The sequence below is a fragment of the Ailuropoda melanoleuca genome, chromosome 6 (assembly GCF_002007445.2).
Source record: "Ailuropoda melanoleuca isolate Jingjing chromosome 6, ASM200744v2, whole genome shotgun sequence".
NCBI lineage: Eukaryota > Metazoa > Chordata > Mammalia > Carnivora > Ursidae > Ailuropoda > Ailuropoda melanoleuca.
The window spans coordinates 101808990-101828044 of NC_048223.1; the positions used below are offsets into that span (position 1 = coordinate 101808990).

The 19055-nt window shown below is 39.4% G+C and overlaps 1 long non-coding RNA gene across 2 annotated transcripts in view; it reads right to left on the minus strand.

Annotated features, from left to right (window-relative positions):
• Positions 1–19055, minus strand: part of LOC105239783 — a 52651-nt gene that overhangs the window by 7464 nt on the left and 26132 nt on the right. The window contains exons 3-4 of one of the 2 annotated variants that reach the window (XR_004626234.1): positions 7667–8620; positions 6604–6746 (exon numbers count right to left, since the gene is read on the minus strand). This is a non-coding gene — a long non-coding RNA (uncharacterized LOC105239783). Of the gene's footprint in view, positions 1–6153; positions 6747–7666; positions 8621–19055 lie in introns of those variants that run through there. The other variant, XR_002143729.2, reaches the window with a different exon arrangement.

The window sequence follows — 19055 nt, forward strand, 5'->3', positions numbered from 1 at the left end:
GAGAGGACTGAAAGATGACTTTCAGTTTCCTTCCTCTCAGTGACTGCACGGGTTAACACCTCCAACTCACTGAAATTTATGGGGGTGGGGGGACACAGAGGGGGAGCCGGGGGAGAGAAGGGGAGAGAGAAAAAGAAGCAGATTTTGGGAAAGTTATAGGAGTTCAATTTTCGACATGTGAAGTTTGAGTTACCAGAAGAATATCCACCTGGAAATAATACCCAGCAGACAGTAGGGAATAGGGTCTTCAGAAAAGAAAGAGATGAGATCCAAAGAGTGTATAGTGAAACTAGAAAGGAAATTGATAACCTAGGAAGGGATTACAGGTAAGAAGATTCAAGGACAGAATCTTGGGAAGTACCAACACTTCACAGGCAGAAAGAGGACACAGAGGTAGCAAAACAAAGAAATATCAGATATGAAGAAAACCAAACTAGGCTTGTATAACAGAAATAAAAAACATAATTCTAGGAAGAGGAAGTAGGACATTGTAAAAAAAAAATAGATATGTGACAAAAGGACATTGGTCAAATAAATTATGAAACATTCATTTAATGGATTACAATACAGACATTAAAATTATGTTGTAAAACTATATGACTTGCCATCAGAGATGTTTAACACATCTTAAGAGAAACATTCAAGTTAAAAAATAGTATATACAAAATTATCCCATTAAAAAAATACATATGTGACTGCAAAGGGGCATAAGGACACTTTTAGACTGGGGAAACTGTTCTAGATCATGATGGGGGGGGTGGTTACACAGCTGTACACAATTACCAAAATCCTCAAACTGTAATGCCTTAAAAAGGGATTGGGGTGGGGATTGTTGATGGTACCCACTTCATGGAGTTGTTCTGGGAATTAAATGGCACAGTGCCTGGAACACAAGAAAGGCTCAATCAGGAGAAAAGAGAAGGGTAACCCAGGACCACTGCATGGAGTAGGAGACACTGGACATAAGGCCTGGAAGGATGAGACTACATTTGGCCCTCCAACACAAAATTCTCAAGAAACAAACACACACCCTGGAGTGGGTCCACACAAAAAAGAAAGTGGAAAAAACTGAGTGCTTTTAGGAGTACTTTTAGAATGAAGAAAAGGAAGAGGGTACTTGGTGTAGCTGAGGGGCCTTGGTGCTGACTTAATATATGCCACAGAAGGGGAGAGAGACCTACTGCTTGTTGCTCTGGAGGGTAGGATGCAAGAGGGAAACTAGGTGGGAATGAGAGTGAGGCTTGTGGGGGTCAGGGAGTAGACCCAGTTTTAAGTGAAAGTAACTCACTGTTACGAGGTCTAGGGAGAAGGAAGCTACTCCTTACCAGATTGGTTTGACCTGTTGGAGATGCCCGGAGCAGGTTTCTGTGTGGATGACCTCTTGGGTTCCACCTAGGTTTTGACTCTGTGATTTTAAGTACATGAAACCCTTTCCAAAGGTGATAGGATTTAAGTTCTGTTATTTTCAGTCTGTGGAATGGATGTCAACCTTGTTTCTTTGGACCGTCTAGCTATATCACATCTCTTCATGCTTTTAAGCACATCTATTTAAGCGACCTTTATGACACCAACTGGATGAGCTTAAAATGATCATATGTGCCTGATTACCACTAACTGCATTTTTAACTAGACCTCTGATAGCAATTTAATTAAAGTTGACTCTTGAACCATGTGGGGGTTAGGGGTACCGACCCCCATGCAGTAGAAGATCTGCTATAATTTTTGACTCCCCCCAAACTTAATTAATTATAGATTACTGTTGATCAGAAGCCTTAACAATAACATAAACTATTGATCCACACATATTTTGTATGTTATATGTGGTCTATACTATATTCTTATACTAAAGTAAGCTAGGAAAAAGAAAATGTTCCTTAAAAAAAAGAAAATATACTTATAGTACTGTACTGTATATATATAAAAAAAAATCTGCATCTAAGTGCACCCGGGCAGTTCTAAGTTGTGTTTTTCNGGAAAAAGAAAATGTTCCTTAAAAAAAAGAAAATATACTTATAGTACTGTACTGTATATATATAAAAAAAAAATCTGCATCTAAGTGCACCCGGGCAGTTCTAAGTTGTGTTTTTCTAAAGTCAACCGTGTTTGGTTACAACTGTATTTGATCAACTATGTTTGTTATATAAGTTCACATTAGACTTCATATGGGTGTCGCTCATTTTGGCATTCTGTGGTACAGTGAGGAAACTATCAGATGAGGGGTCTGTAGACCCTAGTTTCATGCAGTGGTTTCACTCTTTAACTAGAGGCATAATGGAAAGAGGCATTTGACACAGAGGTTCTCAACATGTGACCTGGAGACCCCTGAAGGTCCCCAAGAAACTTTCAGTGGATCTGTGAGGCCAAAGTGATTCTCATAATAATATTAAGCCTTTACTTGCCTTTTTTCACCATCATGTTTACATATGTCCCCAAGTAATGGTGGGTAAACTCTTTGCACCTTGACGGGAATCAAGGCAGAAGCTCCATACCATACTAGTAGTCATTGGATTCCCCACTGCCATGCACTTGGAGAGAGGTCAGTTTCATTTAAAAGTGTTTTTGAGGGCGCCTGGTTGACTCAGTCAGTTAAGCGACTGCCTTTGGCTTAGTTCATGATCCTGGAGTCCCAGGATTGAGTCCCGCATTAGGCTCCCTGCTCAGTGGGGAGTCTGCTTCTCCCTCTGACCCCCTCCCCATGCTCTCTCTCTCTCAAATAAATAAATAAAATTTTAAAAAATTAGTGTTTTTGATAAAGGAGTCAAAATTATTAATTGTATTAAATCTTGACCATTGAAAACATGTCTTTTAAAAGTTCTGTGTCAGGGGCACCTGGGTGGTGCAGTTGGTTAAGCATCCAACTCTCAGTTTCAGCTCAGGTCGTGATCTCAGGGTCGTGGGTTTGGTTCCTGTGTGGGGCTTGGTTCAGTGCAGAGTCTGCTTGGGCCTCTCTCCTCCCTCTACCTCTTCCCACCTCTCAAGTAAATAAATAAATATCTTTAAAAATTCTGTGTCACAAAACAGAAAGAACACCTAAATTAGCAGTCCTGCTGCATATCAAAGAACAGTGGTTGTCTTGAGGAAAACCATTACTGTAATCATTTTAGTTGTGAGCTGAAGTAACCACTATTTTCATTATAGCATCATTTTTATGTGAAAGGATGACTAACTATGGATATTCAGACTTGAGTATATAGCAGACATTTTCTTGAACATCAGTAAATCAAGGTTATTATTTCCAGAACTCACAATATTTGTCCCAATGGTAAAACTTGAGCTTTCAAGAAAAAAATTAGAATTTTGGAAAGCTTGCATGTGGCACTGGGTTTGACAGCTTCCCAATAATTAGAGACATTTGATGAAATCGGGGATACTAACAAATGTGATTTTTTGATATTGTAGAATGAAATGTGTCAACATTTTGGAAGATTTGCATAACTCAGTCAACGGATATTTTCCAAAGCATAATGTTACTAGATCATGCATGGATAAAAGGTACATTCAAAATATAAGAGAGACCAGTAGGTTCTTATGTAAGAGAAAATGGTTTCAGATTCTAGGTTGCAACTAACCCTTAAGAAACTCCTACTTGTTGAGTTTTAGTGTAGTATCAAAGAAGAATATCCACAATTATCTTTTGAAAAGCTATTAAAATACTCCTACATTTTTCAATTACATATCAGCGAGGTAATATTTTCTTCATACACTTCAACCAAACAACATATGGTAACTGATTTGAGAATCTAGCTATCCTCTATTAGTCAGACATTGCAGAGATGAGTAAAAATGTAAAACAATTACACTATTCTCACTGTATTATTGTTTGGGAGAATATATTTTTCATAAAATTTACTTGTTTCTGTTAACATGTAATAGGTTTATTGTTATTTCAAAAACATTTTAAACATTTATGTGTTAATTTCTAATAGGGAGAATGTTTAATAGATATAACCTTCATAAACAAAAACTCTTATAGTAGCTTTATTGAGATATAATCCATATACCATAAAATTCACCCATTTAAAGTGTGTTGTTCAGTGGTTTTTAATATGTTCAGAGTTGTGCAATCATTGTCACAATTAATTTTGAACATTTTCATTACCCTAAAGGAAGCCCCTATCCACTAGCAGTCACTCCTCGTATCTCCCACACCCTAGTCCTGGGCAACTGCTCACTATGTTTCTTTCTGTCTCTATAGATTTCCCTATTCTAGACGTTTCATATAAACAGAATCATACAAGATACAGTGCTTCGTGACTGGCTTCTTCAATTTAGGATGTTTTCAAGGTTCATCCATGTTGTAGCATGAATTTTTTTTTTTGATGAATTTTTTTTGAATTTTTTGACGGATTTTTTGATGACTTTCTCATGAATAATATCCCATTTTAAGGACATTTTGTTTATCTATTTATTGGTTAATGGATATTTGGGTTGCTTCTATTTTTTTGGTTATTGTGAATAATACTGCTATGAACATTCATGTATAGGTTTTTGTGTGTATGTATGTTTTCAATTCTTTTGGATGCCTATCTAGGAGAATTGCTGAGTCATACAGTAACTCTTATGTTTAACTCTGAGGAACTGCCATATAGTTTTCCAAAGCAGCCAGCACCTTTACATTCCCACCAGCAGTGTTGGGGGGGGGGCTCCAATTTCTCTGCGTCCTTACCAACACTTGCTATTATCTGTCTTTTTTATTATAGCCATCCTAATGAGTACGAAGTGGTGTCTCATCATGGTTTTGATTGGCATTTTCCTAGTGACTAATGATATTGAGCATCTTTTCATGTGCTTATTGGCCATTTATATATCTTCTTTGGAGAAATGTCTATTTGAATCCTTTGCCCATTTGAAAATTGGATTATTTTTTAATTGTTGAATTATAAGAGTTCTTTATATATTCTGGATACTAGTCTTATCAGATATACAATATGCAAATATTTCTCTCATCTTGTGCGTTATATTTTTACTTTCTCGATAGTATCTTTTGAAGCACCGATTTTAAAATTTTGTTGATGTCCATTTCACTTTTTTCTTTTATTACTTATACTTTGATGTCACATCTAAGAAACCATTGCCTGATCCAAGGTCCCAAGAATTTACACTTAATTTTTCTCCTAAGAGTTTTATAGTTTTAGGTCTTACATTTAGGTCTTTGATATATTTTTATTTAATCTTTGTATATGGTGTGAGGTATCTCAATAATTTTAAGACTGTAAACAGGTCCTGAGATCAAAATGTGTGAGATTCAGTGATTTACCTCTCTGAGCCTCAGTTTCTCATCTTTAAAATGGTGCCTGTATTTGACTTACCACCTCCTAATGCAACTATAAGTCAAAGGAAATGATAGAATTGGTTGTACATGATAAACTTAAGCATTCTTCAAATATAAGCCATCATTACTGCTATCATTTCTTATGTATATGTTGTCTGTCAACCTGTTGAAAGATCCTTGAGCCCTTCCTCTTGTTCTCTACCTGTCACAGCACTTTCCTCATATTAGACACATAGCAGAACCTCAGTAAATATTTATTGGTAAGCTGGCTGATAGAGTATAAGCAATCTTATGTATCCCTGTCTTCTCAGGGAGGTAGAAAGAGAAGAATTTACTTTTTGGCAGTCACTCCTCAGCCACTTCCTCCTACCAACGGGTTAAGCTTGCAATTACCTCATAGTCTTTTTCACTTGAACTGTTAAGCTAAATCTTCTATGTGTTGTTTGTGAAATTTTTTGAACAGATGTTGTTTTGCTTTTTTTAAGATTTTACTTATTTATTTGAGAGAGAGAGAGAGTGAGCATGAGCACAAGCAGGGAGGAGAGGCAGAAGGAGAAGCAGACTCCCCGTGGAGCAGGGAGCCTGATGCAGGGCTCGATCCCAGGACCCTGGGATCATAACCTGAGCCGAAGGCAGATGCTTAACCGACTGAGTCACCCAGGCTCCCCTGAACAGAAGTTTTTTGAACAGAAGTATGGGACTTTAGGGGCGCCTGGGTGGCACAGCGGTTAAGCGTCTGCCTTCGGCTCAGGGAGTGATCCCGGTATTATGGGATCAAGCCCCACATCAGGCTCCTCCGCTATGAGCCTGCTTCTTCCTCTCCCACTCCCCCTGCTTGTGTTCCCTCTCTCTCTGGCTGTCTCTATCTCTGTCAAATAAATAAAATCTTAAAAAAAAAAAAAAAAGGTATGGGGCTTTAAAATTATTTCTACTGTTTCATTTATTTGCTAATCCTAAGTTTGGAAACTATTGAGGACTTTTTGAATCCTAATTCTTTCTTCTGATATATTAAATATTTGTTCTAGCTTTGTTTAATTGAAAGTAGGATAAGCATACTTTCCCTATCGCAAGTTAAGAGGGCTGTCTAGGTCAGAGCCAAGGACAGCATGAAATATTTTGTTTTGTTTTCCACTAATCTAAAATGAGACATTCTTCACCTGATCTACCAGGTTCACTCCGTGTCCTCCAACCATTTCCCTTATTTATGTCATAGACTAGCCTTAGAATCAGAGCCAATAGAATAGTCAGTGAAAGAGAAAGGGAAAATATTTGAGAGTTTGGCAGGTTAAGAGTAATACTCTATACAAAAAAATAACTATCGCTAATAGTACCTGTCTTTTAACCATGGTGAAGGCAATACAGTGAGGTGAAAGGGTAATGGTCTACTACCCAAGCGTTGAAGACTTGGCAGGTGTAGGTGTTTGCCAAAAGCAGATGGACCCTAAGGCCATTCCTGCATCTAGAGTAGGAGAACCTAGAGAAAGAAGGAGAAGGTGCATTTAGAATCAAGGGTTTTGAAATCAAGACACTCAGTGAAATGTAAGGAGGATGAAATACATGAGGAGAGACAATCTAGTTTTGGTGTTTGTAACTTTAGTAGAAAACCATTAAATTGCCTGGAGCTGTAGACTAATAATAGATTAAAAATGATCTGGGGCTCCCAACAAGATCCTGACAGAACAGATCCCAGACTCAACTGGTGTCTTCGTTTCCTCTCTTGGTGCCCTGGTTTAGGTGTTAAGGTGGTGGCCGTACTTGGGAGCGGCTGGTGAGATAGGAGATAAGACAATGTCGTGATTGTAGATCTGGTGGTGGTAGGGGTGGAATGTCCCAATGGGCTCTGTTCACTTGAAAAGTCTTTTATAGTCTCTTTGCATTTTGTTTTTATTTTATATGTAAGTTACACATAAACATAGTTTAAAGGGCCAAATCATTTTATAAGGCTTATTTTGAACATCGCAATACCTCATCCACCACTCCTCACCATGCTTCTATGGCTACTTATGAATTTAAAAAAATTTTATGTATTATTTATTGTCTCCCACCATGGAAGATGAGACTTTCACTTTCTTCACCATCACCACCTCTCCCACCGCCATATCCCACTCATGCACAAGGGCAGGTGCATATTTCATGCACATGTTGATATTATCATGACTATGTAAATATTGTTCACTCATGAGCCACATAATATACCCATGATTTCTCTCCTGTGCAACTCTTTGTTTTCTCTGACCCTAATGATTGTCTTTTTTCTTTTAGTTTTATGGGCACTCATCATTAATTCAACCCAAACTTCCTACCAGTGGTCTATATCTGTTCTTAATACATTTGGTTACATTGGTCGTTCTATCAATCTCATCTTAAAGATATCTCCCCAGGGAACCTTCTTACCTGCTCCAGCCTGGACTGGCTGCTCTCCAAGCCTACTGACTAGGTCTTATTTGGCTAGTTCCATTCAGCATCATTCTAGAGAGTCCTTTTTTTTCTCTCTACTTTGGATTCCCTCCTCCTGGATCATTTGTGTTTCCCTTTCTTGGTTTCTTCTTATTTTGGAGAAGCCCCTTCTCTATTAGTCTCATTAAAAAGAGTGTTCTTAAGATATTCTCAGTCTTCTATTTTCCAAAATGTCATGATGATGTGCCTAGGTATGGATCCATTTTCATTCAGTATCAAGGCCTCGGTGGACACTTTCAATGTAGAAATGCTTGTCCTTCCATTCTGAGATTTTTTTTTTTATTATTTTCTCCCATTTTCTTTCTCTCTCTCATCTCTAGAATTGATCCTCCATTTTTAAAAAAATCTTTCTCTTTTAATTCCCACGTCTTTTTCTTTTGCTTGGTTTTCTAGGAGGTTTCCTCAATTTCATCTTACAAACCTTGTATTGAGTTTTTAAGATCTGCTATCATACTTTAATTGGCAAAAATTCTTTTGGAATTTTCCTTTTTATTGCATATTGTCTTGTTCCATGCAATATTTTCTTTTTTCCGTTTGAGATTATTAATGATAGTTTGAGGGAATATTTTTCTTCTCACTCCATAGTCTCTTGTCCTCTGAGTTTTTTGTTCCTGTTCTTTGTTTTGGCAAATCTGTTTCCACAGATAACTGATGATCCTTGGCTGTCTATTCATGTATCTAGTGAGGCACCGAAAAGCCAATCAGAGGCTCTGAGCATGTCATAGGGCACATCTGATGCAAGCAGATCTTCGTGTTCCTGACTGTACTATTTCTTTGCGTCATTCCCAATACTATATCGTAAGTTTTTTCTGTAGGCTGTCAGAGTCTGCAGAGAAATTTCTTTCGATCTCCTGGTTGAATAGTTCAGCCTGGCTGCCAGCATTTTAGAAGCTAAAAGAAGAGAAGAGATTGAGGAGTGTAAGTTTCATTATGTATTCTACTCAACCCCCACTTTTTTGTATAATACTGTGTAGTTACTGTCTCCTGGTTGGATCCGGATACAATCTCCTGGTTGGACTGATACAATAACTCTGCCCTTAGAAGAATGTGGTGTTCTACAGTCAAGAGGTCCTTGATTACAACCCTACCAATGAATAAACCTCCAGTGTTTTGTCTGGAGTTGAGGCGGGGCAGGTGGGGGGTTGGGTCTCCTTACAACAGAACAGTTACCCCGTCCTTAGCCATACCTGCACACCATTCCCCCCGCCCCTGCCACTTCCGAAGGTAGCCGGTACACCAAACCTTGAACCTTTTTGGGTCCCTCAGTGTAAATCATATTGCTTCTTGGGTTTCCCCACCGCCTGTTTAAGCTTCAGCTTTCTAGGTTCTACTAAGACAGTTAATCCTTCATCCACCTGTTTTCCAGCTTCCCAACTCTTATCTTGGACATTTTCCCCATTCTTTTTGATCTTCTGGGATTATGTCTTTTATTTATTTTTTATTAAAAAAAGTATTTATTTATTTGAGAGAGACAGAGATAGTGAGAAAGAGCACCCGCAGGAAGGAGGGAGAGAAGAAGACTCCCCACTGAGCAGGGAACCTGATGCGGGGCTCAATCCCAGGACCCTGGAACCATGACCTGAGCTGAAGGCAGATGCTTAACTGACTGAGCCACCCAGGCACCCTATGAGATTATGCCTTCTAAAAAAAAATCCCCTTACTATTATTTTACTAGTGTTTGGAGAGGGAGCAAAGCATGTGTTCAAGACTTCTTCCTTGTATTGAAACTCTCCCGTAGTTTTTTAGAACCTATTTATCCCACGCATATTTTTTGAGTGCCTTATATATATTAGGTACTGTTTAAACACTTGGGATACATCAATAAACAAAAAAGGAATATCCTTGCACTTATGGAATTTACATTCTAGTGTGTGTGTGGAGGGAGAGATAATAAAAAATTAAACCTAAATATATACATTACATAATAGGTATTATGTAGGTAAGGTAAAAAGTGGAGCAGGAAATGGAGAATTAAAAGTAATGGGCAGGGGGATGGGGCTGCAGAATTTAGAGTGATCAAGGTAGGTGGCACTGAGAAAGTATAGTTTAAGAAAAGACTTGAGGGAAGTACATTCATAAATATGTATATTCCTAATAGGATGCATTTCTACATATTTTCCACAAGTTTTATCCTCTCTTTATTCTTAGGCTGAAGGTAGACCGATGTCTTCTCTTTATTTTGTACCTTACTGCACCTGGCATATAATTTTACAAAGGACCTGACAGCACTGGCTACCGATGTGCCTAGAGAGATCTTTGAACTTAGGGGCTGACTTGCCATATTCTTTTAGGTAAGACACCTTCTGAATCTTAGTGTCTTCATTTGTATGCGGAAACCACCAGACCTCATTCTCTTCCTGGAAGCTAGTATCCACAAGCTTCTAAGATTAATAAAGGAAAAGTACTATGACAATAGAGGTATTATAATGACATTTTTAATGATGAATGAGTGACACAGCCCACATTTTTTTGACAGGGAGAAAATATTCAGCTTATCATGGACATTAGATTAAATTTACGTTGGGGAATATTGAGGTAAGTTGGTTTGACTTGACCATTCCCATTCACCCACTCTTGAGCCCCAACCCACATTCTTACAGGCTGGCTTCATGATCAGAGGGCCAAGTAATGTTCTTCTGTGCAGGATCACAATATAAGGGACTAACTTTAAGTGAGCATTTACATGCCTGGCACTATGCTAGTGCTGTTGATACTCATAACAGCCTGATGAGACATAAGTTACTAGCCCTATTTTCTTTCTTTCTTTTCTTCTTCCTCTTCTTCCTTTTTTTTTTTAAGTAGGTTCCATATCCAGCATGGAGCCCAATGTGGATTTGAACTCATGACCCTGAGATTAAGAGCTGAGCTGAGATTATGAGTCGGACACTTAACCAACCGAGCCACCCAGGCACCCCAAGTCCTATTTTCAAATAAGGAACATGAACCTCAGGAGGTTAAATAACTTGTCTAAAGTCACACTGCTAATAAGTGGTACAACCAGAATTCAACCCATGTAAGTCTGATTCCCAAGCATGAACCCTTTTTGCACACCCCACTGCCTCTTAGGACAGACCCCCAGAAATGCATTTCAGAACGTTTTATGATTCATCAAATACAGATACTAAATTAAAGAGTTTTTGAAATGTGAGCAAACTAAGCTACAAAAATAAAGTAAAATCCTATTGTATTTTGTAGTTGTTTTAGTAGGGGTTCTCCAGAGAAAGAATCAATGGAATATCCATCTTTATCTTTTTTTCTCTCTCTCTCCCTCTCTCTCTCTGTCTCTCTCTGTCAATAGATAGATCAATTTACAATAAGGAATTGGCTCCCATGGTTATGGAGGCTGAATAGCCAAGATCTACAAAAGTCAATACCTGCAGTCAGGAAGCTAGAGACCCAGGAGAGCTGATGGTAGAGTTCCAGTCTGAGTCCAAGTCCAAAGAAGGGAGAAGACCCATGCCCCAGCTTGAAGACAGTCAGGAAGAGAGAAAGAATTCTTTCTTACTCAGACTCTAATTCTATTCAGGCTTTCAGCAGATTGGATGGAAGCCCACCCACACTGGAGAAAGCATTCTTTTTTACTCAGTCTACTGAGTCAAATGTTATTCTCATTCAAAAAAATCCTCATGGAGATACCCAGAATAATGCTGAACCATATATCTGGGTGCCCTTTGGCCCAACCAAGTTGACACAAAATTATTTATCACAGTAGGTAATAAACTTAGAAAATTCATTTTTCTATGGAAAAAGAAATATAAATGGTCTTTTAATACATGGTGTAATACTTTATTTGTTACATTGATGTATCTGTTGAATATTGTGTGTTCTTTATACACATCTTTAAATGGTTTGGAAAAATTCATTGGCAAAAGCATAAATATCTACTAAGAGCACATGGGATGAGATTAGTGGGGCTGAGGATAATCCTGATCGCTTCCTGTTATTTTGAAAAGACATGGCTCCTGCTCTAAAGGACTTGATTGTTTCCTGGAGAGACAGACTTGTAAACAACAATTAGAATATAATTGTCACAATGAAAGTCGGTACAAATTACAGTACACAGTAAGGCAGAATGAGAACACAAATCTACCTTTGTTTGGGGCAGGAGAGGGAAGAGGGACAGAGAAAACTTCACAGAGGAGGTAGTTTGGCCACATTTTTACCAAGGCCTACCTCTGCCTAGAAAATCTCAAAGGCCAGCTCAAAGGCCAGCTCGCTACCAAATGTCCCAAACATTACACTGTCCTGCAGTATAGATAATCATATATGTATAGCTTACCTCCTCTGCTAAATGATAAACTCATTGGTGGAAGGTATCCACCTCTTATTCATTAGGTATCTCCCATACAGTCTAGAATATTGCTACACACACTGTGTATTCAGTAAATGCCCACTGAGTGAAAGACCGGAACAAAGGAGTAGGGCTACATCATTTGGCTCCCATTCTCCCAGATACTTGACCCTTTAAACATTTTGAGTAAAAGCTAAATCAGACTGCTTTTTTCTATTGTCAAAGTAACAGGAAGACTTCAAAACAACCAACCAAACAAACAAATTCTTTTTAAGGTCATCTGCCCTATTCCATGGTGCAAAAAACATGTTATGTAACATAAAATCTGGCCAACCAAAAGGGCTTTCTCTAGTCTTCTGTTTCTTGTTTCCTTAATAAACTCTACATTCTCCTTTCAAAAGATCTTGCCAACACTAATTCATTACCACTGTACCCATCAACAGAATGAAAAATATTTGCATATCTCTTTGGTATAGCAAGGGAAAAGAGGTCAGAAGCAATTCAGGACTTAGAAGCTGTTGGCTTTTATACTCTCTGCATTATGAGTCTTCCTCTTTCTTTTCCAAACTGTTCTCCCACTCCATATTGAAATAGGGAATTTGATTGTGCTCTAGGATTTTGTGAGAAATATATACTGGCTATAATCTAACAGACTGTATGAAATGGGTTTTTTTTCCCCATCGCTTTTTATTCATGTCTACTTTATGACACTATCTATATAGATGAAACCAGAAAGTTATGAAAACATAGGTGAAAATATTTGTGGATAGGTGAAAAATTATACTGGCTTATAAATCCTTTATGTTAAAAACCAACCTGCAGAGTAATATACAGAATTGTTGAATCACTATTATTGTACACCTGAAACTAATATAACACTGTCTGTTAATTATACCATAATGAAAATTAAAAACAACAACAACAAAAACTAACCTGCAACCTTCTGAGATTTTAAGTTGGCAGAGAGACGCCAAAGAGCAAACAACAAAGATGTCCCTTAGATTCTCTTTGCCACCTGAGACATGCTTATCACTTGGACATATCTGCGGAATCCAGGCTTGGAATCAAAATCTACTAACAGCTCTACCCTTACAAAGAATTGCAATGGGAAATCTTACATTAAGGATGATAAAAGGCAAGTACTTGCATATCATAGTGAGAATCTTTAGATTTCCTTCATGAGGGAAATGCCTTTTGCATCTTGTCTTAGCACAAAGATAGGGGATTCTAGGGGGGGGAAGGATTCTTTTCAGGAATACATTTTCAATAACAATCACATACTTTTTGTTTTCTTAAAACATTTTACAGAAAAGGCTATCCTTTTTTTTTTTTTTAAAGATTTTATTTATTTATTTGACAGAGATAGAGACAGCCAGCGAGAGAGGGAACACAAGCAGGGGGAATGGGAGAGGAAGAAGCAGGCTCATAGCGGAAGAGCCTGATGTGGGGCTCGATCCCATAACGCCGGGATCACGCCCTGAGCCGAAGGCAGACGCTTAACTGCTGTGCCACCCAGGCGCCCCAGAAAAGGCTATTCTTGAAATGATTTAGTTACCACAAGAATCAGGAGGAAACACACAGGAATCTACTGGTTTCACTCTGGTGATGGAGGACCAGTATACACCATTTATGAATGTTTCCAAACTTCAAGATGAGTATAACACTTCTATCAGTTACTGGACTTGTATGAAGAAAGTGAACCTCTTCATAATTCTTCAATAAGGGACCTTATAAGGATGTAGTATGGGATAAAGAGGATGTTGAGTCTCTCCAGCCAGGTATGGGCTCTAAGATTCAGTGGTGATAGAGTGATGTTGGCCAAGGGTAGACTGACTGCTTAGGGCAGGAATGAATGGGAACTGTCTCTCCTCCTTCTGTCAGTACTTCTTCCTTTCCATTTTGTAAGCATACACTTCTCTGTGTTCAGTATATTCATCCCACTCCACCCTCTGTCTGGAAGTAATAGACACCGGCCCCTCATAGCCCTGTTCTTAATACAACACTGAAGGGTTTACTTTCAATTATCTCTGGCTTTAGAAATCTATACTTCTTTCTCCCCAGCCTGGTAATTAAATGAATGATTCAATAAAAGGAAAAGGAATTGGTCAGGCTTTTTTTGATGCCAGAAAAAGGTACACCTTCTTATCTTTTGTATTCACCCAGAAAAGCCAATAAATTTTTAAAAATCCTGTATTTGTAATCCTGTGAGGCTACAATTGACTTAAGCCCAGATTAGGATAAAGTGTCAAATTCAACCTCAGACAGACTGGGCTATGCCAGAATTTTGACACTAACATAGAAAAGTAGAATGCTTCCCTGGTTCAGCTAAGCATCCCTGCTCCCAAACTCTCAACAAAATTAAAATTCTAGAATCTTAGAATTGGATGGGACTTTTGTCCTTGTGATTACCCCTCTGTCTTGGAACCCATGAGTCTTGCCTCCAAAAATGTCCCTTTATGTGAAGTGGGACTCTGGTGAACTAGAGTTTTTTGTCTGTTACCTCTTTGTAATCAGAGAAAACACAACTGGCCAAGATTGTTGTCAGTATGTGGGTGTGGCTGGAAAAAAATACCCTCTGTGACCAAGAGTTCTTTCTTCACTGTATTCTGCTTTCATACTGTTGCTCATGAATAAAACATATTCACATGACATTTTGTACTTTTCTTTCCTTATTCAGTTGATACAGATAGCCACTTCCTCCTGGGCAGTAGGAAAGAGGTACTGGCTCTGTGTAGCTAGAGGTTAAGCACAAGATGCATGAAAAGCTATAGAATTTGCTTAAGAGCACATGATGGGATCCACTGAGAAATGAGATGAAAAGTCAAAAGTCTTCGACTCTGGTTGATAAATTGGTCTGCTTTCTTCCCTACAAAAAAGCATATGTAGTTTCCAGGACCAAAAAAAAAAAAAAAATCCTTTCCTCTTTCTTTTAAATTAAAAAATGTCATTACCTACTGATGCCTGTTACAATGGCAGGCACTGGGTACACAGCACATACAGTATAGTTCCTGCTTTCACAGAGCTTGTGGTCCAATGGGATGAACAGACAGGAAACAACAATTAACAATTTTAAATGTACCATAGTGTTAGGAGAGAAAAAGAGCATCATGAGAGACAGTAAGAGAAGAAAGGACAGAGGGAAAGAAGGAAGGAAAGGAGAGAGAGAACCAGAGCAATTTCCAACATAAACTTTTTACAAAAATACAGACTTGGGCCAGTTTGAAAATAGAAGCCATCACTAAGGTGGACACGATGGCTCTGTTTTTGTCGAATAAGGTAAGTCATCTGGAAGGTCACATACAGCAAGAGCAGTGAGGTTCAATCTGAATAAAGTCGGGACAGAGACACGCTTCTCCGAAAATGTCAGAGGGAGCTGGGGCTCGTCTAACCGGGTCATGTCACTTCCAGTCACTGACCTCCCTGTTCTCCAGAGTGACTGTTTGGCACATACTGGTTTTTCCCATAGCTGAATGATTCCTCTGCCAACTTGGCTTATGAAATGTTTATAAGCAGTTTAGAATATTGTGATGAAAGGCACAGACAGGTTCACACTTTCCTAAGGTAGAAACAAAGGTTACCAGGAGGATTTTCAACAGGTTTGCCTCTAACATTTGCGGAACTAGCTGTGAGACAACAAACGAAGGCCCACATACTGTGTTTAAATAGTTAAAATGTATACATCGAGCTAGCAAACTTAAATAAAATAGGATGAAGAGATATTCTTTCCTTTTACCTTGACACATGCCTTCATGCTCTAGAAGACTAGATTTGGGTTTATACTTCTCAAACGCCTTGAAGTTCCACATGAGGAAGAGATGGTATGGCAAGAGCTGGCCCCAACCCCCAGCCTCTGGCACCCTTTTCTCCCTACCCCTACCTATCCCTCCCTGTCCCACACTGGGAGGGCCCTTATGTTCCTTCAGGTGAACCCTGGCACTCACACGATTCAGTTCCAGTCACACAATCTTGAAACAGCCACCCATGAGGTCTGGCAATGTGTGTACAGGTGTGACAGTCCACCCTTAAGAGGAAAGAACAGGAAAGAGGCCCAATGCAGGCTCTTGAAGTGAGCTTCGGGCTACTTGGGAAAGAAATGCTAGGGTTCTAGGTCATACTGTAGTATTCCTTTAAGTGGAAAAGCCGAGAAAGAGATAGGTATCTCTAGGTCATATGGCAAATGATTTGCTGAGCTAGGATCAAAAATTTGTAGGGCCAAGTGTATCACCATCTCATCTCTATGATTTCACCTACCTAGCTCCTGCCTTCTGTCTAGAAAGTATAGGTAGAGTTAATGCCTATACAGTGTGTCTCCAGAGCTACTGCAAGGTCCCAAATGTCTGCTGGAAAAAAGTATTCCCCATTGATCTGTCATATCCCCATTCTCCTTTCCTACGTACCCTGAAATTCACATGTTTTGTTACACAGTTTGGAAAGTTAAAAAAAATAAAAAGATTGGGATATAGCCTTCAGGAAGTCTTTATTTAAATGGGCATTTTTTGCCTGAAAGACAGAGGCTTTAAAGAGAGAGTCCTGGGCCGCCTGGGTGGCTCAGTCATTATGCTTCTGCCTTTGTCTCAGGGCGTGATCCTGGTGTTATGGGATCGAGCCCCACATCAGGCTCCTCCACTGGAAGCCTGCTTCTTCCTCTCCCACTTCCCCTGCTTGTGTTCCCTCTCTCGCTGGCTGTCTCTCTCTGTCAAATAAATAAATAAAATCTTTAAAAAAATAAAAAATAAAAAAAATAAAGAGAGAGTCCTTTACACATTCTCTCTATTTGTAGTTTATGTAATAAGTGCAGCTCCACAAATACTACTGAATATATCTCTTGGGCCAGGTACCAATATGGATTTGGCAATAATGAGACAGACATGATCCCTGTCCTCATGGAACATCACAGTACCAATATGAACGTCACAAAAACAGAAGCCAGAGGAGCTTGGAGAGGCACAACGTGAAGAGCTGACCTGGATAAACTTTCCAGCAACTTGAAGAAAGTAGGAACTAGTTAAATGAAACATTAGTGGGAGAAGGGGCAGCAGAGCGCTCTATGCAGACAGAAAGAAGTGTGCTAATGCTCAAAAAGTAGAATAGAGAGCAAGGAGGAGGGGTGGCCAGAGATAACGTAAATTTAATAGCAGGGAAGGAAGGACCAGGCATAGAGGGCCATGGTAAGATGCATAGACTTTATTCCATTGAAGGTTTTTATTTTATTTTAAGTTAATTTTTTCTAAGATTTTATTTATTTATTTGAGAGAATGAGAGGGCACAAGTGGGGGGAGCAACAGAGGCAAGGGAGAAGCAGGCACCCCGCTGAGCAGGGAGCCTGATGCGGGACTCCATCCCAGGACCCCAGGATCATGACCTGAGCCAAAGGCAGATGCTTAGCTGACTGAGCCACCCAGGCGCCCCCCCCCTCCATTGAAGGTTTTTTATACAGGGAAATGACATGCAGATTTGCATGTTCGAAAGACCACTATGGATTTAGTGTAGTGAATAGACTTGGAGTATAAGGATAGACACGGGGAACCTGTTTGGAAGCTACTTCCATAGTCTAAGCGAGAGATATTAGTGGTGGTGGCAGGGAAATAGGAGTCTCAGCCTCAGGAGAGAGAGATGGGCTGGACAGATAGGGGAATCCTGAGTGTGGGGAAAGCAATCAAAGCCAGGGAGGATATGAGCTAGCCTAATTAGCAAGTTTGGAATAAGAAAAGAGACCATAGGAGAGCACTCTGAGGAAGCAATATTTAAAGGCTGTGCAGAGGAGGAGCAGCCAACAAAGGAGATTGAGGGGTGGCCGGAGGTAGGAGGAAACCCAGGAGGAAATGGAGTCTGAGGCTTAAGGGAAGACTATTTAAGGAAGAAGCAGTCAAGGGTGTCTATTGCCTTTGAGAACTCAAACATGGGAGGTACTCCATAACCAGCTTCAGTATAGAGGTGGACAAAAGCCAGAGTGATTTAAGGTGGAAGTGGGGCGAGAAAATGCATTTAGCCAATGCAACCAGCCCCGTAATACATTTATCTGGTTAGTTGTCACCTTTCAAAACAATTATGCTCCAGAGAGGATAAAACGAAGAACGTGAGTTTTTAAAAAAGAGCATGGAGTCAGAGTGGACTCCAGTCCTTGATGAGGCAATCCCACCGAGGTTCAGAGAAAGAGGTCTCCAGGGTGAGCGCCTGTAAGTGGGAGGAGAATTAGGATAGATAACGAATTATTTCATCATTTTGTCTTGGGTCAGCCCTAATCCTCACCTTCAAAGAATGTCAAAGGATTTCTGTCAGGACTTAGTTAGCCAATGGAACTTGATCTCTCCAAGACAGATTTCCCTAAGGCCCTCACTCAAATAGCAAGAAGATAAAGTTCTGTTGAGAAACTTTAGGACGTATCTCTAAGCTTTTCAACATCTTCCCTGCAAAGAAGCTATCCAGTGGAGAGAAAAAAACATTTTGAAAAACAGCAACAACAAAACCACTCTCAGCTGAGAAACTGGGGCTAATATTTAGCTAACTTGTGGTTCAGGGATTTCATTTGTTGTGTATCATCATTCTCGCCCTTTATCTAGTTATAGGGATGTTAACAGAACTAATAAAACCATTTGTGTGAAATACTTAAAACAAAGTCAGTGATAAAAATACAAGGCGATACTTCCTTTCCTAAGGACTTATAAATTAAACATTAACCTAAAGTGCCATTTATTACTGGAGGGTTACACATTCAGTCCAATTGCTAACTAGAAAAATGGAAAGATAAACTACAGATTCTGTCTCTGATTTGGAAATTTCTAGGATTATAAGGTCAGGGAAAGTTGGCATGAAAAATGCCTTCCCAATCCTTAAGTACAGAAAACCAGACCCTTACCACAGCCCTGACCTCGGTGGACCCCCAAGTGACCTTGGATCCTCACAGTACTTCAGTTAGGAGGCTGTCCACCCGACCTACTCAGCCTGGCTAGCCAGTTCCCAGTTCTCTGCTTCCTAAAGGCCTTATCTTCTAGCTCAAGAGGTTGGGAAGAGTCTCCTCTTGCCTGCGTTCTCTAT